This window comes from Schistocerca nitens, chromosome 2 (assembly GCF_023898315.1).
Source record: "Schistocerca nitens isolate TAMUIC-IGC-003100 chromosome 2, iqSchNite1.1, whole genome shotgun sequence".
NCBI lineage: Eukaryota > Metazoa > Arthropoda > Insecta > Orthoptera > Acrididae > Schistocerca > Schistocerca nitens.
This window is the reverse complement of record NC_064615.1, coordinates 185,038,946-185,046,681: the sequence shown is the minus strand read 5'-3', so window position 1 is coordinate 185,046,681 and position 7,736 is coordinate 185,038,946. Positions and strand designations below refer to the sequence as shown.

Here is a 7,736-nt window from a genome sequence, read left to right as displayed (position 1 = left end):
CAGCACCTGTAGATCGATTGCTAGCAAGACCGTAGATATGTGAGAAATCTAGCCAGTGCTCTCTCACAGTGATGAGGGCAGTACACCCCGACTGGAAAACAGCAGGCTTTTAATTTCCGTTGGTACATCCCGATTCAGAAACTTCCTGGCAGATTAAAACTGTGTGCCCGACCGAGACTCGAACTCGGGACCTTTGCCTTTCGCGGGCAAGTGCTTGCCCGCGAAAGGCAAAGGTCCCGAGTTCGAGTCTCGGTCGGGCACACAGTTTTAATCTGCCAGGAAGTTTCATATCAGCGCACACTCCGCTGCAGAGTGAAAATCTCATTCTGGAAACATTCCCCAGGCTGTGGCTAAGCCATGTCTCCGCTATATCCTTTCTTTCAGGAGTGCTAGTTCTGAAAGGTTCGCAGGAGAGCTTCTGTAAAGTTTGGAAGGTAGGAGACGAGGTACTGGCAGAAGTAATGCTGTGAGTACTGGGCGTGAGTCGTGCTTCGGTAGCTCAGTTGGTAGAGCACTTGCCCGCGAAAGGCAAAGGTCCCGAGTTCGAGTCTCGGTCGGGCGCACAGTTTTAATCTGCCAGGAAGTTTCATATCAGCGCACACTCCGCTGCAGAGTGAAAATCTCATTTTGAATCCCGATTCAGGTTCTCCGAGGTGTATGCCGCTGTGACCGAGTGGTTCTAGGCGCTACAGTCTGGAATCGTGCGACCGCTACGGTCGCAGGTTTGAATCGTGCCTCGGGCATGGATGTGTGTGATGTCCTTAGGTTAGTTAGGTTTAAGTAGTTCTAAGTTCTAGGGGACTGATGACCTCAGATATTAAGTCCCATAGTGCTCAGAGCCATTTGAACCATTTATTTGACTATAATTCCAAATAGGTCACAGAAATCGTTCTCCAACGGATCTTTTGCTCCATATCTAATGACCTAGACGTAGAGAGGACATGAAACACAAAGACTATTGATTACTCGTTATCGCGAGTCACTGGATGGATGCTGGAGCGCAGTCCAGGAGATTCAGGCGATTATTAAGAGAACAGGCAATCAAGCTGGACTTCTGCATATCTCCAAAAATCGTAAAAAATGTTCCACAACTAGTCGCCTGAGCCCCTGCCAACAATAACACTCTGTGAATTGTATTCACAGTATTAATGAACACCGAGTGAAGTATTCGATTCATATAGAATTAAGGAAATGTAATTCAGTTGTTGCACAGTACAGCCTCACACAGCCTACGCCGTCCTACGTCACTGAACTTTTTACGCAAGACTTCAATTACAACGACTGAGGAACTAACGCATCAACTGAGATTCGTTTGTGTTCTAAAAATTATAAGATAGAGAATAGCTACACAATCAGCACGGCACAAGCTTTACATCGTAATACGAATACGCCCCATCCAAACTATCTGGGAGTCGATCTGGATCGTAGCATTTCAGGAATACGTTAATAAAGGTGGAAACCAGAAATACTAGTTATATCCTTCGAAAGATCGCTCGTAACATGTGGGGATCTCCACGTCAAATCCTGGGAACGACGGCATAGCAATATGTTACAATGATGCAGTGTATGCGTGCCCAGTCTCGTAAAAATCCACTTGTAAAATACTACTATCTTAGAACCACAGCCTCACAAGATATTCCTCGAAGTAGCTGACAATACAGAGAGAACAAATCAGACCCGTTCATCACATGAGCACATTCCGACAGCCCCAAGTTCGATGTGCAGATGAGGTTTCCTCAAGGCCACTTCAGTCTAGTGAAGAACAGCAACTACAAAAAGGAAACAATTGAGGGTTTCTCGATTTGAGAATAATTCTACTAGGACTCTCCTTTCGGAAAACCTCCCACCTATTCATGAACAGAATTGGATCGCGTGGAGATAACTCAGCCGGCTTCATTCTGCTGTGGAAGAAGCAGGAGTAACCTCCAGAAGTGGTAGTTACCTGTGGGCTGGGGAGAACCACAGACAATCGAGAACCTACTAAATCGTCAACCGTGCTCTCATCTTGCACAGATCTTCTGCGCTCGATTCCGAGAGCTATTGAAGTTGCGAGATTTTGTTACTTGATTATTCTTTCTTACATTTGCTCTTAATGGTAGTAACAATGTATTACATTGGTTTCTGAATAAAATTAAAAAAAAAAAAAACTAGCCTCGCAAGCGGCCCGAAATTCGGTAGTTTCGCAACACCATATGTACCGTGAAGGTAATGTTTGTCTTCAATCATTTTTCTACGGAACACGAAATGTAATTACATTTTCTACATTCTGATCGTTAGTAAAATATCAAGAGATGTGACTGATCGTGTTACTGAGCGGGTGTCAGCAGCAGACTCCGCACTCGGGTAGCTCATTTTCTAGATAGTCCCTGAAAATGGTAGGCGCCCGATTCGGTTGCCTTTTCTAGATATGAAAGTCTACCAGAATGACTGTGTGTCAGTATAGCGAGTGCACACGTGTAACAGCACAAACACGAAAAATAGTCACGAGCTCAAAGAAAGGTAGTTTTCCGATAACGTAAGTCTGGCAGAAGACAGTGCCTATACGCAACCAGAATATCATAGATACGAAACTACTACTTTCTCGTGAGTTACCGCTAAGCCGAAATGTTGTGCTACACCGATGTTAAAAACCATTGGAATGTTGTTGCATTAATTTGTTCTGAAATCGGTGCGGATATTCAAGACCATAAAAGTGGGTTAAAAGCTGTGAGCTGTCTGGGAAAGTTAACCTTGCATTACTGCGCAACTGTTTCACCAGGTATCCAGTCTAGCTTACCAAATTCCCAACCAGACTAACATTAATTGTAATCTTTTAGTACTCATCTTACGATAACCGGTGATATATATATATATATAAAGACAATTTAAATAAAAAGAAATAAATCAGTTTGTACTTGGACATTTATTTTAACATTGATCATTGTTCCGTTAAAATTTCAGCATATCAAACTTGATTCATAACTAAACTGGTGCCTTATTTAGGATTGTGAAAATGTGAGTTTGTAATCTTACGGAACACATCAAATAGGGAGCCAAGATTGGGAGACTACATACAACAATGCATTCATAAAATAATACCCGAAGAACGTTGAAACATATCCATGAGGAAATTAACCACAACCAACCGATTCAATTTTCACCCAAAGAAGTTACGTTCGTAGCGCAATCCTGTCCGTCATGAAATTACCACACACTGGTATACTAAGTTCATACTAACTCTCTGTGAAATCTTCCTGAAAAGAATAGCTGAGGGCTACTTTGCTGCTTACACCACATGCTTCACGTGGTCAACTTGGTTTACACAAAGAGTGTAACTCCACAATAATTTTGATAATTAAAATAAATTACGTCGAAACGCAATTTACAAAAGAAAAACCTCGAACTGGTTACTATCGTCTTACTATTAACCTGATGGGTCAAACAATTGTATAAGCACGTGGTACTGGTCTCACAAAGTACACCCCACGTGGGTTGAACATAAAGAAAAGTTGCTATATTGAAAAATATTATCAAGACGAGACGTTATAATCTCACGCACATTCGCATTTAAGATTGATGGTCTTAGTTAGAGTTACTGATCAACACGTGGTTCCACTTTACTCACAAAGTAGTGACAAAGCAACTACCGGAAGATATTCTGAACTTCACACTCGAATTACACTGCGTTGCAATTTAAGATAACATTAGATATTTTAGAGCTAAAGGTGGTTATATTTTCAGTTAGGCTGAACTTAGGAAATCCATTGTCCTACGGACTTAGCAGACACGCGCGTAGCCGGAGATCTTACCACTTCAGAAGCTCGCCGCGGACAGACTGACCTGGGCCCCTACCGAGCGTGCTTAACAGATACAAACGGAAGTGGCCAGAGAGGCAGCTTCCTATACCAACATGACAAGGGATGGACAGGACCATACTAAGAATGGAAACCTCTCTGCTTTTAGAAAGCATAGCTACCTGTTCCGACGTTGGTCCTACTGTTCTCTAGCAGACAGGCTTGTCTGCTACCATCAAGCATGCAACTAGAAATACATTTGCTCATTCATCCTCTCACACAGAAGGGAAGGGGGATGACAGTATCTTATCATATACAGTATATAAAAGAAAGCAGATGTAGGTTCCGTATGAGACTGTGTGACATGAATGACATATAAACTGTGTTTTAAAGTGTAGTAGTGTGACTGATCGTTCTTGTTTATGTGTAAAAGTAACAGTTTCACTGCTTAGTCTCCTCCCAGATAGTCAGAAACACCACAGTAAATTTAGAAGAGGAATTTATGCAGTAAATGACAACAGATTTCAGAAATTAACATGAAAGGAATCCAACAGAGTCCTTTCACCATTAATTCCTGATTGATGACGATAATGTTTATTTATGGCGGAGGCATTAATTCCTAACGACTGACACATCACACTACTGATCTCTGTGTAACTGTACAAACAACTAAAGTCTTGAAATCTTTTCCGCATTGGGGATTTGGAGTCTTTATTCACTGCAATGCAGGATTGTGAGTCCATGAAAAAGTGTGAAATTTTAGAAAGTGACAGGCTACCCAGAAAAGTCCATGCCAATTATGGCGTCTAAAGTAACGTCTTGCATTCACCGCCGAGGCGATGGAGATAGCAGCGCACAGTGATCGAATGATCCAGGCATATGAATTCCGTACGAATGACCAACTGCTATTGTAGAGGCTTGAGTGGTCGCCACAGAACAAGGCTGGGCATTGCCTAGAGAAATTTAGTTCAGTGTCAGCTCTACTCACTCGATACTGAGCAGTGAGATAAGTCACCTCACTTCTTCAAAAAGCACAATGACAGATTTTTATTAGGTATATGGTTATAGCATCTAATCGCGAAAAAATGATTTCTTTGATTTACATGCCATAATGCCATTACTGATTGATCAATCAGAATTCTTTGCTTTCCAGTGTTTGTACTTCTAAATGAAATAAATTCCCTAAATGACACCGCGATCATGGTTGAGTTTTGAGGATAAGTACAATGAGTTGGTTTGATATGTTCTCATTTGGCAACCATCACCATCAAATTAAAACTGAGGGGCAAGGTTTTGTTGCAACTGACACTGAATTTACGAGATCTAAATTTTGATCTGATGATGTCAGTATCCAGAGACGGATGGAGAACATTTCTCCACACTAGGAGCATATCATATGGCGTCATGTCACCTCTGCACCATCACTCCTTCAGACATTGCCTGGTTTTCCTTGGACTTTTGGTAAGATCTTTCAAAATAAATCTAAAAATAGTAATCGTAGAATGGGTTGTTTTTTCTTTTAGAATAAGTTCACGAAGACATTCCTCTGTAACCGAAATAAATTTCTGAGTCTTGTTCCGATGCTAAATATTAAAAGAAAAAAATATTCATTTCCATTCAAGTTAATTCATGAGATCTTTGAAAGGTTCTAGTGACAGAAGAAAGAAAGAGACCAGTTGTGTTGTTGTTGCTTCAATAGATGCTTGCTGCATATGCAATTGAGCGGAAAGGAAGAAATTTTAAAATTTTTGTTACATTTTTATTTAGTAAAGGAACTTTTTAATTCTATAATTTGAAAATAGATTTACTTTCTTTCGGAAAAAGTGGACAGGTGTAGAGAAAAGTCATCTAATTTTATGTGGATATGTTAAACGCAGATAATGCTAATTGCTTAAGTTGTTTGTTATACTTTCTCCGATACCTTAATTACAAGAAATTTTCCATGAAAGTTGTTGAAAATCGAAAAATCCTGAAACATGATACAAGTTTTTACGTGTGAAACTGAAAAGAATAACACAAATTCGTGTGTGACTTATAGAGAAATTAAAGGGTTGGCCTGGATTGGAAACATCAATTTAAATTGACACGCCCCTCACAGAAATCGCGTCAAGTGAAGATATGTACATCAGACTCTGAGCCATACACCGTTTGTTAGTTAGTTACCTATAAATATTATAATACTTTTTTTGTTTTTTACTATGTGGCAGGAATCTATGACGCACCTCTAATCTTTCCTATCATACTTAAACTTTCTCCAGATTCAATAAATAATTTGTTAGTTTAAAATTTACAGCAGGTATAACTTAATATAACTTTTATTTGGTGATAAAAGAAAAAACTGCAAATATTTCTCTCCTAATCTCTCAACAGTTTTCTTCTAAATTACTAACATTGTGTATTTAACAACCTTCATTTGCTCTGACTAATTTAATTTGCTTGTAATTCATTGTTATTACTTTGATTTTAAATTACTGGAAATAATTTTTCCCTGTGATATGGAACAATCTACGTTGCAAAAATTTTAAAACGTACATGTTTTTGGAGTATTGAGCAACAGGCTTTTATATATGCAATAAATAAAATGAAATGAACGAATATTATTTTTGCAACGTCCGTCCGAACAGACATCGAAAGGCCCATCGACACCGACCGATCGCTGTGTCATCCTCAGCCGACTGGCGTCGGTGGACGCTGATACAAAGGGGCATGTTGTCAGTACACTGCTGCCGCTGTCCTGGCTTTTGTCAGGTTTCATAACCGAAGCTGCTACTTCTCAGTCAAGTAGCTCCTCAATTGACCTCAAAAGGGCTGAGTGCACCCCAGTTGCCAACAGCACTCGGCAGACCTGGACTGTAACCCATCCAGTTGGTAGCCAAGCCGAACAGCACTTATCTTCGTTGATCTGACAGAAACCGGTGTTACCACTGCAGCAAGGCCATTGGCAATATTACGTATACAGGGTGAGTCACAATTAATAGCAAAAACTTATTCGCGTGAACGCAAAAAAGTTCCAGAGAACGCGGTTTTGCAAACGAGCTATTTACTACTGCAGTATCCCACGCGGCTCAGACGCTCCACGCGGTACAGCAGTGTCATTTGGGTTGCCCGCTCATCAGGCGTTACACCGCGTGATAACATGTGAATAATGCCGATTTGCAGGTCTGGCGTATGGAGGGAGACACCTTTGCCACCCTACTTTGTACCGTTTGTCATACTGGCGGAAATAGAGCAGGCTCAGTATCGTTTCGCCTGCTGGGTATTAATGTGTTTTGCACGGCCCAACAAGTAAAGGTGACTGGATAGTCAATCGGCTAATCTACTTGACATTGTTACGCCCAAATCTCTAGCCACACAAAGCGCTTGCAGTGAACAGTCTGCAACCAGTCTCGATGGCCGCCGCTCGTCCATCAGTTCATCGCTCCGCGACTGGAAATTTTCGTGTCTACCAACCGGCTTAGGACTTTGCAGAATGATACCTGTCAATAATTTACCTGACGTCGGAAGTTAGTGGTAGCTCGTAACAAGAAATTCATTGTTATATCGCAAACGGTTCACTTACTGACACATGATAAACAGAACGATTACGTATCTATTATACACTCCTGGAAATTGAAATAAGAACACCGTGAATTCATTGTCCCAGGAAGGGGAAACTTTATTGACACATTCCTGGGGTCAGATACATCACATGATCACACTGACAGAACCACAGGCACATAGACACAGGCAACAGAGCATGCACAATGTCGGCACTAGTACAGTGTATATCCACCTTTCGCAGCAATGCAGGCTGCTATTCTCCCATGGAGACGATCGTAGAGATGCTGGATGTAGTCCTGTGGAACGGCTTGCCATGCCATTTCCACCTGGCGCCTCAGTTGGACCAGCGTTCGTGCTGGACGTGCAGACCGCGTGAGACGACGCTTCATCCAGTCCCAAACATGCTCAATGGGGGACAGATCC

General features: G+C 41.4%; 1 non-coding gene across 1 annotated transcript; it reads left to right on the top strand.

The window, feature by feature from the left end:
- Positions 1–488: 488 nt before the first annotated feature.
- Trnas-cga (transfer RNA serine (anticodon CGA)) lies at positions 489–563 on the top strand. Its single transcript has one exon. It is a non-coding gene; the product is annotated as a tRNA-Ser (tRNA).
- Positions 564–7,736: the final 7,173 nt, after the last annotated feature.